The 17,516-nt window shown below is 36.9% G+C and overlaps 1 long non-coding RNA gene and 1 pseudogene across 3 annotated transcripts in view; both read right to left on the bottom strand.

Moving 5' to 3' along the window:
- Positions 1-304: 304 nt before the first annotated feature.
- On the bottom strand, positions 305-704 carry LOC102153918 (annotated as a pseudogene).
- Positions 705-11,882: 11,178 nt separating this feature from the next.
- The window catches only part of LOC102155759, a 51,677-nt gene continuing 46,043 nt past the window's right edge, over positions 11,883-17,516 (bottom strand). The window contains exons 4-5 of one of the 3 annotated variants that reach the window (XR_005384359.1): positions 14,280-14,344; positions 11,883-12,354 (exon numbers count right to left, since the gene is read on the bottom strand). This is a non-coding gene — a long non-coding RNA (uncharacterized LOC102155759). The remainder of the gene's footprint in view (positions 12,355-14,279; positions 14,345-17,516) is intronic. The other 2 variants (XR_005384360.1, XR_005384358.1) reach the window with 2 other exon arrangements.

The following is a 17,516-nucleotide window of genomic DNA, read 5'->3' as shown; positions in this document are numbered from 1 at the left end:
CTCCCGGCTTCTTTTTTTGTGAAAAATAAACATCTAAATTATTCAAACCACGGTTACTTCGAGATATTTCTGTTATATGCAGTGAGAGTCCTGACCAATCGCAACTTAAAAATCACTGTGGTGCTCATTACTTCATTAAACAAGTATTTTTTATCATTGCAAATATACCTACCAGGCACCATTCTAAATATAAATAAGTGGATAAATGGTCCCTACACTGAAGGAATAAGGAATCAAAAATATATATAATGCAAGCCACATATGTAATTATATTTATTTATTTATTTTATATCTATATCTTTATTTAGTTACTTTTCAGTGAAGTTGTTGAGGAGTAGAGCAGCACACATATTCTGTGGCCAATGACTTTGGCAGGAAGGTTCCTTTGGAATCTAGCATGAAGCATATGGCTGTTTCCATGGGCATGAGTTACTTTTCCCCGGATTACTCAGCTTGCCACCAGGAGTCACTGTGTTGTTCTTTGCTTTGTACACATAAGGGCACCTCTTGTCTAGATAGAATTCAGTTTCATCTCAAGCATCAACACCTTCAATTTTAAGATCTGTATGTTCCCTCTGGTTCTGGGGACACTGCTTATAGTCGGCAAAAAGGGCCTTGCACCACAGCCTTCCACATATATTTGTTGTTTTAGGAGTTCTCTTCCCAGCAGGGCTCTCCAGGCTCCAAGATTGGGGTAAGAGCATCATATGTGTGATTTTAAATTTTCTAGTAGCTACATTTAGCAGAAAAGTGAAAATAACAGGTGAAACAGGTTTAATTATTTATTTTCCTTAACCCAATGTATCCACGATTTATTACCTTAAATCAATAAAAAAAATATAGCAGTGATATTACTCTTATCGATTGCAGGGTTTGTGAAATGGGAGAACCATTCAAAGGGTTGTCTTAACTTTGTCAATGGTTTCCTTTGATATGCAGATGATTTTTATTTTGCTGTGGTCCCCTTCGTCTACTTTTGCTTTTGTTGCCTGTGGTTTTGATGTCATACCTAAGAAATAATTGCTAAGGCTAATATCAAAGATTTTCCTGTTTTCTTCTAAGAGTTTTACAGTTATCAGTCTTAAGTATAAGCCTTTAGTCTATTTCAATTGGTTTTTGTGTGCAGCATAAGATAAAGGTCCAATTTCATTCTTTTGCATGTGGATATCCAGTTTTTCCATTGCTTGTCAGACTATCCTCTCTCCATTTTGTGTTTAGCACACTTTTTGAAGGTCAGTTGTGCATGAATTTATTTCTAGACTCTACTTCATTGGTCCATGTGTCTGTCTTAATGTCACTACCATACTGGTTTAATTACTGTAGCTTTGTAATATATTTTGAAAGGAAGAAGTGTGTTGCTTTTAGCTTTATTTTTCTTAAGATTGCTTTGATGATTTGGGATCTTTTGTGGTTCCATATGAGTTTTAGTCTCGCTCTATTTCTGTAAAAAATGCCATAGGTATTTTGATAGGGATTGCATTGCATCTATAAATTGCTTTGGGTAGTATGAATATTTTTAAAGATGTTAAGTCTTCCAATTAAAGAACATAGAATGTCTTTCCATTTATTTGTGTTTTAAAAAAATATTTTTCACTCTTGTACACTGCTAGTAGGAATGTAAAATGGTGCAACCATTATGGAAAATAGTATAAAGTGTTTTAAAAAAAAAGACTTTAAAAAATTTGTAAAGTTAAAAAAAAATAGAACTAATAGATGTTTACTGCAACATTCTTCACAATAGCCAAGATAGGGAAATAATCCAAATGCACAGTAATTGATAAATGAAAAAAGAAAATATGATATATATAGTATACATATATATATGTACACACATGTATATGTGCATGAGTTTACATATATATATACATACATGTGTGTATATATTTGATCTTGTTTTGTGGATGGTGGTGAGACCCAAAGGAAATAAGATCATTAATAACATGTTAAGAACTGGCTCAACACCAATCCCTGGGGACTACAGTGGATCCCTTCATATTATGTGACAGACTGTTATTTATCATTCATGCCTGTTGTTTGCATTCCTCTTGACAGTTTGCAATCTTTGCAGGAGCCATCCTATCAAAGTCAGTTTGAATGGATTTTTAAATTAGAGCTTTGGAAGGTACTGTATTAAATGTTTTACTGAAATCTAACACCCATCGTATCTATTTTGTAACCTATAGTCATTAATTAAAAAACGTTACCACTCACAAATACACACGCACACACACACACACACACACACACAATGGAATATTATTTAACCTTTAAAAAGAAGGAACTCCTACCATATGTGACAAAATGAATGCAACTGAAGGACATTATGCTAAATGAAATAGGCCAGTGAAGGGACAAAAACTGCATGATTCCACTTATATATGGTGCCTAAATTACTGAAACTTATAGAAGCAAGGAGTAGAATGTTGGTTGCAAGGGGTTGCAGGGATAGGGAAATGGGATTTTGTTCAACAGGTATAAAGTTTCAGTTATGCAAGATGAATAACTCTGGAAAACTGCTGCGCAGTATCTTGCCTAAAGGGAATGATGTGGTGTTGTACACTTAAAAACTTGTCAAAGGGTAGATCTCATCTCAAATATTCTTATCAAAATTTTTAAAAATGGAAAATAATAGTTATGAGACATTTTACATCTTTTTTTTTTTTGGTACCGGGTCTTCAAAATCCAGTGTATATTTTATATTTATAGCACATCTCAATTTGGACTAGTACATTTCCAGTGCTCAAGAACACAGGTGACTAGTGCCTCTAATTTTAAACAGTACATATCTAGGTGAGTATATATGTATATGTGTGTGTGTACGTACACACACAATCCAAAGTGTAGATATTAGCTTCAAATATTTCTGTTATTAAGAGTCATAATTTAGCAGTTCTTTCAAACTATATATACAGTTCTCCTCGTTTGTGGATATAACTACTTTCAACTTTTCTATTTCTTTTTATATGTATCACAATAAATTTATTTATTTATTTAAGATTTATTTATTTATTTATTTATTTATTTATTTATTTATTATTTAGAGACACAGAGAGAGAGGCAGAGACATAGGCAGAGGGAGAAGCAGGCTCCATGTAGGAAGGCTGATGTGGGACTTGATCTTGGGAGTCTGAGATCACACCCTGAGCCAAAGGCAAAGGCTCAATTGCTGAGCCATCCAGGGGTCCCACAATATTTTTAAACAATAGGCTTATACTACTATTTTATGATTTTTACATCTAACCATTAACTCTTGTCCCTTTTTTCTGGAGATGAAAATTTAACTCTCTTACACTTTCTCTCTTATATGCATACATACTTTCTTTTTCTTTATATTCCAAGTAATCATTATTATTATGTTTACATTATTCAAATTGAGATACAAAATGTGATATATTTACTTTCTATACAAATTTTTGTTTTTCTAGAGTTTATAATTGCCTTCGTGTTTTCATGTGCTTTTTGATATACCATGAGTTTTTCCTTTTAGCATTCCTGCATAGATATAAAATAAATTCTCTTAGCATGAGCAACCATAAGGAATTGTAACAATTTTATTTTTTCCTCATCAATATCTCTCCTGGAGCTCTCTAACCACCTGATATAATGTGAATCCTGGGCCCCTAAGCCTCAAACATAGTTTTCATTCTGGATCATCTTTTCATTGCAACACTAGGAAGTCCTTTTGACCCTGTTTTGATCTCCTGTTGCTTGGATTTACTAGTGTCTTCCTCTTTTTTGGTTTATTCTCTTGCTTGGGTGGAACACATTCTTTTGTCACTTCATGAGAAAGGATATATGGAAGTAGACTCTTGAGCTCTTGTATGTCACAAAACATTTTATTTCCTTCTGATACTTGATTAATAATACCTTGTTCCAAGAATACCTTCGACTGATTTTTCCTCAGAATTTTCAAAGTACCATTTTGTTATAACTACTGATTTTGCAGTTCAAAAATCCAGCTCCATATGATTAATAATCATTAGTCTTTGATCTTCTCTTTCCCCTAGCAGACTTTAGGCTTACTTCCTATTCCAGGTTCTAAAATTTCACTATTCTAGGAGTCGATTTTTTTCATTTTTCATTTGTTTCAGCCCTCAATGGGCCCTTTAAGTCTGTAAATATATGTTTTTCAGTTCTTGACATTTTTCTTGTGTAATTTATTTGATAATACCCTCCTTTCATTTCTCTATATTTTATTACTAGGACTTTTATTAATCTATTTAGATCTCCTAACTTACTTTTCTCTTCTATTTTCCATATCAATATCTCCTTATTACACTTCCTGAGAGATTTCCTCAAATTTACTTTCCAAGTCTTATATTGAATATTTAATTTATGTTATTCCATATTATAGTTTTCAAAAAATTATATTGATTCCAATCCATTAATATTTGTGGAGTATTTCCTTTTATAAGTTACTGTATTGGGGGCTGGTTATGGGGGGGAAAACAAAAATAAAAATATCTCTCAATTCAAAGAGCTTGTAATCTATAAAGATATATACAAGTATATATAAAATAAAAGCTACAGTAATTTGATTCAACAAATCTGAAGTGGAGAAGGAAGAAATATCATCAATATTGTTCTCATTTCTAAACCAGAACTGCAACTAATGAGCACAACAGCAAGTTACTTAAAATATATGGCTATATGATCCCCCACACTAAGAAACCTGACAAATTTTCCTTTCAGATGGACACTACTTAAGATCATACTTTGATTGACATTAGTTCAGCAATTCTAAAATATGTCTCATAGCCCATGACAGATATAATGAACATAAAGCTAAATTCAGAAGAAAATATATCCCATCCTGTTACAGAATATTTTGAGATCAAATAATAAAGCTCTTTAAAAGTATGTAGGATATTCAACTACTGGCACACCCTACATGAAGAGATCACTCAATTGGTTTTTGTCCTGGTTAAAAAAAGAATCCTCTAACCAGGGTCACATATGGGATTATTCACAAGTCTTAAATCTAGTAATAGAATGGATAATGGGGAGGCAAGAAGCAATATTTCACAGTTTTGACTCAAAATGTCTGGGCAGCATTTATAATAGAGCAACATGAAAGAATTGCTATTTGACACAAGCAGCAGGGGACTGTAATCCACTTTCCCAGCATTATGGAAGCAAGACAGGGTTCTAGAAAAGGAAGTTAGAAGTCAGAGCTGTATTGCTTTGAGAGAACCCACTCAAATAAACAGTGGCTTTTCTTCATCCTACTCCCAGCTTTACTGAGATATAATTGACATATAACGTTGTGTAAGTTTAAGATGTACAGTGTGTTAATTTAATACACTTATATATTGCAAAATGATTACCATCATAGAGTGGTTAACACCTCCATCCTGTCACATAATTATCATTTCTTTTTTTGTGGTGGGAACATTTAAGATTTACTCTTTTAACAACTTTCAGGGATCCCTGGGTGGCGCAGCGGTTTGGCGCCTGCCTTTGGCCCGGGGCGCGATCCTGGAGACCCGGGATCGAATCCCACGTCGGGTTCCCGGTGCATGGAGCCTGCTTCTCCCTCTGCCTGTGTCTCTGCCTCTCTCTCTCTCTCTGTGACTATCATAAATAAATAAAAAAAAATTAAAAAAAAAACAACTTTCAGGTATATAATATGATATTATTAATTATAATCACCATACCATACATTAGATCCCCAGAACTTATTCATCTTAAAACTGGAAATTCATATCCACTGACCAACATCTCCCCATTTCCTGCACTCCTCACTAGCCCCTGGTCACCACCATTCTACTTTCTAATTCTATGAGTTCAGCATTTTAGATCCCATATGTATATAAATTATATAGTATTTGTCTTTCTCTGACTTAATTCATTCAACATAATGACATCACATCCTATCCATGTTGTCACAAATGGCAAGATTTCCTTCTTTCTCAATAAATTCAAATAATAATAATAATATTTTAAAATAATATAATATAATAATATATTGAATATAATAATATTCAAATATGTAGTAATATAATATAATATAATATAAAACATATATATATTCTTTATTCAATCATCCACTAATGGACACTTAGGTTGTTTTCATATCTTGGTTATTGTGAATAGTGCTGCAATGAGCATAAGAATACACATATCACTTCAATACCCCATTTTCATTTCCTTTGGATATATACTCAGAGGTAGGATTGGTGGGTCATGTGGTAGTTCTATTTTCAATTTTTTGAGCAACCTCCATGGTGTTTTCCACTGTTGCTGCACCAGTTTACATTCCTATCAATAGTGCATAAGGGTACCCTTTAATCCCCATCCTTGCCAGCACTTGTCTTCTTCTGTCTTTTTGATGATAGCTCTTCTAACAGGTGTGAAGTGATAGTTCACTGTGGTTTGGATTTGCATTTCTCTGATGATTAGTGATTTTGAGTACCTTTTCATATGCATGTTGGACATTTGTATGCCTTCTGTGGAAAAATGTCTATTCAGGTCTTTTGCCCATTTTTAAATTGGATTATTTGGGGTTTTTTGCTATTGAGTTCTGAAAGCTCTTTTTGTATTTTGGATATTAACCCCTTATCAGAGATATGATTTGCAGCCATTTTCTCCCATTCCATAGATTGCCTTTTCATTTTATTGATTGTTTCTTTAGCTGTGCACAAGCTTTTTAGTTTGATGTAATTTTTCCTGTGTGCGTGTGCATGCACATGTGTATTCCACACCACCAAGTGAATCTGACACCAGCTGGGTGTCCTACAATTCAATTCCATTTAGTTCAGACACTCTCCACCTGGAGTACCTGAAGATAACTCACAAGTTATGTTACAGGCTCAGCCCTCCAACACTGCCCTCCCCACCACCACACAGTTCAGGTGCCAATCCCAAATCCACGTTGTCCTCTGAGATTCTGACCCTCTGGCTATAGATCAAAGGTTCTGGCACCCCCCTCCTTGGGTTAAATTAATTTGCTAAAATAGCTCCCAGAACTGAAAGATATGTATATATATATATATATACTTACTAGACTACTGGTTTATTATAAAAAGGTATAACTCGGGAAAATCGATATGGAAGAGATGCTTAGAGCAAGGTATGGCTCAAAGCTTCCATTTTGTCTCCGGGAATGCCACTCTCTGAGCACTTCCACATGTTCACTGACCTGGAAGTTCTCTGAATCCTCTCTTTTTAGGTTTTCATGGAGAGTTTGTTACACAGCATAATTGATTGAATCATCATCTATTCAAGACTCTACTCAGTCTGTGGCCCCAGCACCCCATCCCAGATCTAAGAGTGGGACTGAAAATTCCAACCCTTTAACCACAGGGTTGGGCCCCTTGGCAACCAGCCTTCATCCTTAGGCTAGCTGTGGGGTTTTCCAAAAGCCACCATTTGCATAACAATAGACACTTTTTTTTAATTTTTATTTATTTATGATAGTCACAGAGAGAGAGAGAGAGTCAGAGACACAGGCAGAGGGAGAAGCAGGCTCCATGCACCGGGAACCCGACGTGGGATTCGATCCCGGGTCTCCAGGATCGCGCCCTGGGCCAAATGCAGGCGCTAAACCGCTGCGCCACCCAGGGATCCCACAATAGACACTTTTATGTCTCTCACTGCTTAGGAAATTCCAAGGGTTTTGGGAGTTCTATGCCAAAAACAGGACAAAGACCAAACATGTATTCTTTATTGCAAGTCCCGATATCAGTCTTCAATCCATTTCAAGTTCATTTTCGTGAATGGTGTAAGATAAGGGTCACATTTGTTTCTTTTGCATGAAGTTATCCTATTTTCCCAAAACCATTTATTGAAGAGACTATCCTTTCCCCAATTGAACACTCTTGGCTCCTAAATAACAGCTTTTCATGCCCTAGGGTCCAGAAGTGAAAGCCAGCTGAAATTGGTGGATGGGGACATTATTTTGTCTGCAGATATAAAAGAAGCTTCCCCAAGGGATGTGCTGGCATTTGAGATTGCTAAAGAAAGCCTAACTGTTCTGTGACTATTATTCTTACTCAGATTTTTCAGTTTCAAGGACCCATCATCACTGGGTCCATGTTTTGAGAGTGGCTGTGAGTAAGTGATATGGCACATTATTAAGCGGTTTGGTCGTGATCTTTCACACTGTGTCTCTGTTATAGCAAACCACATTCTGTTGAGGAATAAACCTGTAGTAGGGCTGTGGACAGTCAAAAAAGGGGTATTCCTGCACACCAGAAATACATAGATCATAACAGTCCATTTCCTTGGCTTAACTGCTTCAGACCTCTATAAGGCTGATCCAATCAGCTGTGCTGTCTCTAGAAAAATAAATAAATAAATAAATAAATAAATTCAATTTGAAGATCAGTAGGTGGATTATCTCATCTCCCTTTGGGAGATGAAAAAGGCCCATGTGACTGATTATATTATGGGGAAAATTCCTGACGGATCAGCTAAGAGTCCATCTCTAGGGGAGGCTGAAAGTGCAGTTAGGTTAGGTAGGAAGCCTCAGTTTAGAAACTCGGCCTAAGTGACACCATTTTGGGCCTATGGTTTTCTTTTTAATAGTGTCCATTGGCTGGTTGCATGCCATAAGAAACCAAGCAGTTTGTGTGCTTAACAGATTTCTTCATTGAGAATGTTGTCTTTGTATCTCAAGAGGCTAACACAGTGTTTGGCACAGCGTGAGTGCTCCATAAATATTTGTTGAATGAATGAGCTCTAAGAAGCCTTAGACTAAGCAGTTTAGTTCTCTCCTAGCTACCTGCTGTGCTAAAAATCTCCTTGGCTGATTCTATATGATACTTAGGAGACCTTTCTTGTTTTTTTATATTTCATTTCTATTAGGTTCAAGGAAAAAAGTTGAATAGTACTTCAGCAAATATTTATGGAACACCTACCATGTTCAAGGCACTGTTGGGGAAATAAAACTCAAAGGCAATGTTTCCCCTACAATAGCTTAAAGCCTCAAAGAAGAAGTAAGATATATATATATATATATATATATATATATATATATATATATATATACAAATACATTCTCAGAATTACAGATTTCTAACTAATAAATGCATCCATATGCTATTGGTATGTCTCAAGTATTATATATGGGATACAAAATAAGCCCCCCTCCTGTGAATGCTTAATGTTGTTGAATGTTGAGACTAAATAACTCTGAGCCATCCCTGGCCAGGAGTAACAGTCTTACTTTCAAGGTTTTCCTTACCAGGTACAGGTATTCCCCACTTTTCAAAAGCTTGCGTTACACCACTTTGCTTTTAGGAGAGACCTACACTGGTATCTGCTTTCACTAACCAAAAGAAATCTCAAGAACATTTCACTTATATTAAAAAAGGGAAAATAGCATTCAGTGTGTTTTGCAATAAGCCATGATAGAGACAGTATGCACCCACCCTGAGCAGCATGAGAGGCCCCGCCAAACTCCTTCTCCCACCACACTCAGCATCTCAGCATCCAGCCACCATAGCTGTGAACTGTGTCTGTGAACATCGATGCTTTACGTCAATTTATTTTGTGCATCTATTAGCAAGATGTGTCCTAAGGTGTCAGAAAAGGATAAGAAACATTATTGGGGGGTCTGGAAATGCTCAAAAGTTTTTTACAAATGAATGGTAATTGGTTCTTCGTGTTAATGCCATTTGGGCTTACAGAAGGTTTCATAGGAATGCTCTACTTTCAGATAGTGGGGGATACTCGTACTTCCAAAAACAACTGTGAAGTTGCTGAGTATAGCTGTCTCCATATTCCCCTTCCCCAAACTATTCTCTTTTGTCTGCTTGCTGAGCCTCAGGAGGCTGACCTCTCTCCATACCACTGACCACATCACTCAGACTCCTCGGTCTACTCGCTTTTGGTTGGGTTGGGTCACTGGGAGACACTGGCAGGAGATGAGAGAAAGATTGGAGTGTCTGTTCACCTCTCTTCCTCCCTGCCTGGGAGTTGTTCTGATAGCAGCTGGATGTCTCTCAATGATGGATCCTTTCTAGAGGCCCGCTACTCCAGCTCACATTAGTGACACTATTCACCTTTGCCCTTGTGATGGTTAATTTGATATACCAACTTTCCTGGGCCGTGGGGTGCCCAGATATCTGGTTAACATTATTTCTGAGTGTGTCTGTGAAGATGCGTATGGATGAGATTAACATTTGACTCAGCAGACTGGGTAAAGAAGATTGCTCAGTCCAGTGTGTGGGTGAGTCTCACCCAATCTGTTGAAGACCTGAGCAAAATAGAAGACTGACTAAAAAACAATTCTTTCTCTTGACCTGACTGTCTTAGAGCTGGGAGATCAGTCTTCCCGCTGTTGGACTCAGACTAGGACTAGAGCAATACCGTTAGTTCTCCTGCTTCTCAGGCTTTGAGTCTCAGGCTGCAGCTCAAACCCATTGGTTTTTCTGGGTCTCCAGGTTGCCAACTGCAACTCTTGGGACTTCTAGGCCTCCATAACTGCATGATCCAATCCCTTATAATAAATAAATACATACATACATACAAACATACTTATCTTATTGGTTCTTTTCCCCTGGAGAGCCCTAAAACTCCCTTTAAGACCCAGAGATGTAACAGCTTCCCACTACTGTCAGCCTCTCAGGGCCTCAACATTGCTTCTCGGTTCCTACAGTCCTGCTCACACTTCTGTAAATAGTCCCTTCTATAAAGTTTCTCAAAACCTCAGTTGAGTGTGCCATCTGTCTCCTGCCAGAAGGCTGCCTGAAGCAGTTTCCCATAACCATCTTCTTGTTTACTATCCCAGCTGGGATGACACTAGAGTTCATGTCCCCTGAGTTCAGAGGTACATTAACACCCACTTCCCAAACCGCAGGCCTCCACTCTCACTCATGGATCTAGGTTTGCTCAACAATGGCCTGTCTCCTTCACTCAGGGAGAGGCTTGGCATCACCTTGAAAATGAAGAATTTGTAGGGCTCATTTATTATGATCGAGTTATCCAATATGGAAGTGCTGAAGAAGCAACTGACATGTAAGGATTTTGTTTTATCTAAATATAGAATGATAACAGGTTACTCATGCTTGGGACTGCCTACTTTGTCTTAATCTTTTGTGAAAACAAGACAGTCAGATGAAAGACGATAAGAAGTAGCTGAAATAATCATTTTTCACTGTGTTTTAGATACATTATGGATCAAATAGATTTGGGGAAAAAAAGGATTTGGGTCCATTGGTTTTATACTCCAGCCATTTTTAATAACTTTATTTATTAAAGAAAAAAGAAAACATATGCTTTGTTCCAAACAACTGACTTTCATACTTTTGTTATGAGATTTCTCCTATCTCACAACTATTTGTTTATATATCCAGAGTGGTATACCTGTTCTCACAGCAGGACCTTTATCTTATTTATCATTTTATCTCCAAAGCTATAACAATGCTGGTAAACACGGCACCATAAGCATTTATTAAAGGAATGAATGAATAAATAGCAATGCAATTTGAAATGTAACTCATTGTAAATTGTTAACTACTAAAGCTAATGTCCCTCAAGTGGCACAGAAGACTCTTCTCGTCTTCCTATAAATCGTCCTGCCCTTACATCTTTCCAGGCTACTTCTTATCTATTATATGTTGCAATCCTTTGAAATTGTTTAGCAGCCAGTAAAATGGCCCCGAATTCCATGGTAAGCTGTTCTTTCCCTTCTTATGGCTTGAAGATTGCCTTTTACCAATATAAAAAGAAGTTTGCTGTTTTCAAATCCTCACCTACAAGCACATGGATCACAATACATCCCCTCTACTCTTCCAAACTGCATGTCTACACAGGAGAATTAACAGTTTCTATAACCACAGGGAAATCTGAGGGTTTTTTTTTTTCTCACTCTGATGATTTATTACATAGTGATTTGGTGACTCAGTGGTAAACCTAAGAATTTTAAAGTCATGAGCAAATTTTCGAAATGGTCTTTATTATTCTTTGCAATGCACAGTTTTGAAGGGAGAGAATGGAAGCAACTTCTTTCCTGATTTTTGTGTGTTTTCCCCAGGCACAAGTATCAGAGTAATTCACCCTCGGGAGGCTGAATAATCTATGCACAATCATTTGCCACTCTTTTGGTTGTAGAGTTCAGCAGAAATGGATGTTCGCTCTGTCTAAGGTAGAGACACAGGGAATTCTAAAAATTTTCTGAAATATTCCCTGTTGAATGAGAAGAATGTTAAATTATTAGTAGCTTTAAGTGAATTATAAAACATCAATGGCTTAATACAATAGGAGTTAATTTATACTCATTTAACAATCCAATGAAGGGTTTCTGATAGATGGGCAGATTTCCTCCTGCAGTGATGCAGGGACCCAACTCCTTCCATATCAGAGCTCTTCCATGCAGTAGGGCGTGAGTCCTTGGAAACCAAAAGCCACCTGGAGAAGAGCATGGAGAATGTCCTATGAGAGCTTGTTCACATTTCATCATGGAGAGCTCAGCCATGTGGCTCTACCTAAATCCAAAGAAGCTGAAAACCTTGGGCCCCAGCTGGGTAGCTATTTCCCAATCACAATATCCACTGGGAGAAAAGACCCCAGATTTTTCTCTGAGCAGCAAGCTGACTCTGCCATAGGAAGCATGGCCACAGAGGATCTAATCCCCAGTAGAATTCACTCAGAGGAAAGAGGCACGAGCTGAACGTGAATACAGGAATATGAGAGATATCCTCATCACCCTCTCCTTTTAGTCTATATCACAAGTCCTGATGCTGGTACTGTTATCTCTCATTTGAGTGGGAAGTCCAGATGTTCCCACCTCCCAAGATATGGAAGGCATATAGTAGAAATATCAGTCATTTCCTTCCTGTACCCACACTTTCTTCTTAAAGAACAATCCACTCCTTTGTTCTAATGGTCTCACCATATAGACTCTGCTGAGGCCAATGGATCCCATGTCTTGTTCCTTTCGCTCTTGGTCATAGGTGAATAGAACAAGGTTAGACACCAACCCAAGCCAAGCCAATCAGGTACCATCTCTCAGAAACTGAGAGTTGGGATTCAAAGATACTTAATTGGTCTATGTTAAACTCCTAGGTGAGAAAAAACTGGTACTGGCCATTTCTGTTTCAGCCTGTGTTGCAATAGCTCAGAAAGTAGATCTGGAGGGCACCTGGGGGCTCAGTTGGTTAAGCCTAAACTTCAGCTTGAGTCATGATCACAGGGTCCTGGGATCAAGCCCTGTGTTGGGCTCCCTGCTCAGCAGGGAGTTTGCTTCTCCCTCTCCTTCTTCCTCTGCCCCTCCCTCTGCTCATGCTCTCTCTCTCTCTCTCTCTCTCTCTCTCTCTCTCTCTCTCTCAAATAAATAAATAAAATCTTAGAGAGAGAGAGAGAGAGAGAGAAAGTCGATCTGGGGTGGCACAGAGAAAATGAGAGACTGAGACACAATAATCCTGAATCTTAACATCAGTTCCTGGTTCTGTCAGGTTAGCAGTTTCCAAAAGTGTCTTTCCAAACTCTACCATTGAGTTAGAGTTAATTTGGATGAGTTTAGTTCCTTGTAGTCAATTAGTCTGTAAAACTCTTTTTTACTTGGCTGCAGAACTTTATCTCCCTGATGACAATAATGGAGTATAACTGTGAAGTAAAGCCCATCCATGGGATTTATTACTACACCCCAGAAATAGGACCAACCTATTTCTATGCCCAAACCTTCAGAAATTCCAGTGATGGCACAGAAAGATAAAAGGCAAAGACGAGCACAGTGCCAGTTAGTTGCAAGCCAAATGCCAAGTCTAGTGAGCTTTCTTTGGATGGTGTGGAAAACCAGATAATGTGAAATCATGCATTCTCTGAAAAGTTTTCTTCAAGGACAGAGATGAAAAGCCTAGAATGTTTTCATGACTATGTATGCATTGCTAGTGTGGTAAACAAAAACTGGCCCCCAAATATGTATGCATCTTAACTCTCAAGCCTGTGAATCCTACTTTATATGGCAAAAGGGACTTTGCAGATGTGATTAAATTAAGGATCTTGAGACTGGGAGGTTATTCTGGATTACCTGGGTGGGCCCCATACAATTATCAAAGTCTTTATGAGAAGGAGACAGGAGGATCAAAGAATAAGACAGAGATAGGACGTAAGACCCATCTCAGATTTCTGACCTTGAGAAATATAAGAGATTAAATTTGTGTTGTCTTAAGCAACTAAATCTGTGGTAATTTTTTTTGTAGCACCAATGGAAACTAATATAGCTAGTAAATAATTCCTTGCATATTATTTTAGAATGAGCTCAGCAAAAGTATAAAAGAATGCCCCCTACTTTTCCTGGCATTTTATGGAGGAAGAAGAGGATGCTTCCTTACCAAATGCTCTTTCAAAAACAGATGGGAGGGGTGGCTTACACAGGAAGGTAAGAGTAGGTCTTGATCTGCAATTCCAAGAAGACTGAGTCAGGAAGAGAAGTAGGTTTCATAGGGGTCATTCTTTTTTTATAAGTGGGTTTAGAGGAAGACATGACTTCTTAACCGGGTGTATCAACCATCTAGAATAAACAAAGCTCTCTCCTTGAGCTCTTTAACCACTTTTCTAGTGCACATATAGGTTACTAGTCCTGTCTTTATCTCTTTCTCTCCTTAATGAAAAAATTCAATTCTTGACACCCAGTTGTTGGTAGAGGCCCATGCTTGGAGAAGACATCATTACTATCTTTTATAACTTTTGTCTGACCTATTGGAATTTTTTGGCCTCTAGGCATCCAAGCTTTGCAAGTTGAGAAAAGTAAGGAGGAAAGAAAGAAGAAAGAAAGAAAGAAAGACAGAAGAAAGAAAGAAAGAAAGAAAGAAAGAAAGAAAGAAAGAAAGAAAGAAAGAAAGGAAGGAAGGAAGGAAGGAAGGAAGGAAGGAAGGAAGGAAGAAGAAAGAAAGAAAGAAAGACAGAACGAAAGAAAGAAAGAAGAAAGAAAGAAAGAAAGAAAGAAAGAAAGAAAGAAAGAAAGAAAGAAAGAAAAGAAAGAAAACACATCAATTATAGCTTCTTTCTTAGACAATTCTCTTGCAGTAGACAATGGTTGTTATTGGTTTCTCACTTTCCAAGCTTGGCTAATCAGAGTCCTCACTGGGACTGATAAACAGACATTGGAATTGCTGAGAGAGACAATACCAATCTGGGGTTATCTTCCCACCACATTGGTTGAGACTGTCCTTAGAACAGCTCTAAGGAGAGCCTAGTGTATATGAGAGAAGGAATGGGACAAAGACCTATGGCATTGAGTACTGACTGTTAATCCCTATGTTCCTATCCCATAGATTTCTCTTCAACTGTGTGAGCTACCCCAAACTTCTTTTCAGCTGCATAAGCCAATTCATTCCCTTTTTGCTTCAGTTAGTTTGAATTGTGTTTCTGATTCTTTTGACAACTAAATGAGCACTTCTGGTTATATTAGAAAATATGTCAGTATATAAAGGTTAAATTTTATTTCAGTGAATTCCAAAAACCTGTTTTGTAGTCAGAGAACATATTTTGTATAATTCCCATCCTTTTAAGATTTAATAAGAGTTGTGTGATAGTGCAGGCTATGGTATATCTTGATGAATGTTCTCTGTGCTCTTGAAAGGAAGGTTGATTCTGCTGGTGTAGGATGGCATGTTCTATAAATGTCAAACTGGTTCATGGGGTTGTTCAAGTTTTCTATACTACAGATTTTCTGCTTACTTGTTCTACCAGTTATCAAAAGAGAGGTATTGGAAGCCCCGACTGTAATTGTGGATTTGCTTATTTCCTCTTCCAGTTCCTCCATGAAATCATCCATTTGCCATGATGAAATATTTCTCTTTACCCTTCATAATATTCCTTGTTCCAAAGTCTAGTTTGGATATTAATATAGCTCATCAGTGTAACTTCCATTAATTGGTATTTGCATAATCTGTCCCATGCTTTCACATTTAATCTATATGCATTTTTACATTTAAAATTAGTCTTTTATCTGTAGCATATAGTCAGGTCTTCCTTTGTGATCCAGTCTGACAATCTCTGCCTATTATTTGGAGTATGTAGACCATTTAAATTTGACATAATTTTTGACTTTATTGTGACTAAATCTATCACCTTGTTATTTTCTATTTGTTCCATGTATTCTTGGTTACCTTTTTCCTTTTTCTGATGTCTTTTGGATTAACTGAATATTTTGAGGATTCCAATTCATCATAACTATTGCTATCCTCCTTTGTTTTATTTTCCAGTGTTTGTCCCAAGGTTTATAATACATATATCTTTAACTTACTATAGTCCATCTTCACATAGTATTATATTGCTTCATGTTTAATGTAAGAGCCTCAAAATAGTATACTTCTATTTCTATTCTCCTGTCTTTTATAATACTGTTTGACTTTGATATATGTTATCAACCCCAAAATATATTTTTACTAATTTTCTTTTAAAAATCAGTCATGTCTTGGAGCACCTAGGTGGCTTACTAGATTAAGTGCTTGCCTTCAGCTCAGGTCATGATCCCAGGGTTCTGGGATCAAGCCCCAAGTCAGGCTCCCTGCTCAGCATGGAGTTTGCTTCTTCCTCTTCCTCTCCTCCTCCCCCCACTGCTTGTGCTGTCTCTCTCTCAAATAAATAAAATCTTTTTAAAAAAAATCAATAATCTCTTAAAGACACTTTAAAATAATAAGATGTTGTCCTTTATAATTACCCACATATTTTTCTTTTCTTGCACTCCGTGTTCCTTCATTTTTGTATATAGATCCAAATTTCCATCTAATTAATGTCCTCTAACTAGTTCTGTTGGCAACACAGTCACTCAGCTTTTATTTGTCTGAAAAGTCTTTATTTTGCCTTTATTTTTGAAAGATAATTTTCTGAGTATAGAATTCTGGGTTGACAGGTTTTCTCAGTACTTTAAAGATGCTGCTCCACTCTTGTCTAGCTTGCATCATTTCTGACAGGAAGTCTGTTGGCATCTTTATTTTATTCTTCTACATAATATGTCTGTCCTCCTTCCCCCAGCTGCTTTCAGGGTTTTCTTTTTATTACTGATTTTAAACAATTTGTTTATAATGTGCTTTCATGTGGTTTCTTCATGCTTGGGGTCAGTAGCCTTCTTGGATCTGTAAGTTTGTACTTTTCATCAAGTTTAAAAAACATTTAGGCAACATTTCTTCAAATATTTTCCTATTCTTTCTTTTTCTCCTCTCTTTTGGGATTCCAATCATGTGTTTGTCAAATGTCTTGATATTTCTCACAGGGCATTGATTTTCTTTTCACTTTTTCTAGGCTTTAAAAAAATGTCTGTTTTATTTTAGGAGTTTCTATTGCTGTGTTTCCAAGTTCACTGCAATATCCAATCTGCTGTTAATCCTATTCACTATAATTTTTATTTCAAGTATAGTGTTTTTCATTTCTAAAATTTCCATTTTGTTCTTTTTTTTAGGCTTTCCTTTCTCACTCCTCATGTGCATGTTTTCCTTAATATCCCTGACCATATTTATAAGATTTATAACAGCTGCTTGATATTCTTGTCTGCTAACTCCATCATCTCCATTATTTCTGGGTTGGTTCTATTGATTAATTTTTTGTTACTAGCCATATTTCCCTGC

The sequence above is a fragment of the Canis lupus genome, chromosome 35, assembly GCF_011100685.1.
Source record: "Canis lupus familiaris isolate Mischka breed German Shepherd chromosome 35, alternate assembly UU_Cfam_GSD_1.0, whole genome shotgun sequence".
NCBI lineage: Eukaryota > Metazoa > Chordata > Mammalia > Carnivora > Canidae > Canis > Canis lupus.
This window is presented reverse-complemented; position numbering and strand designations above follow the sequence as displayed.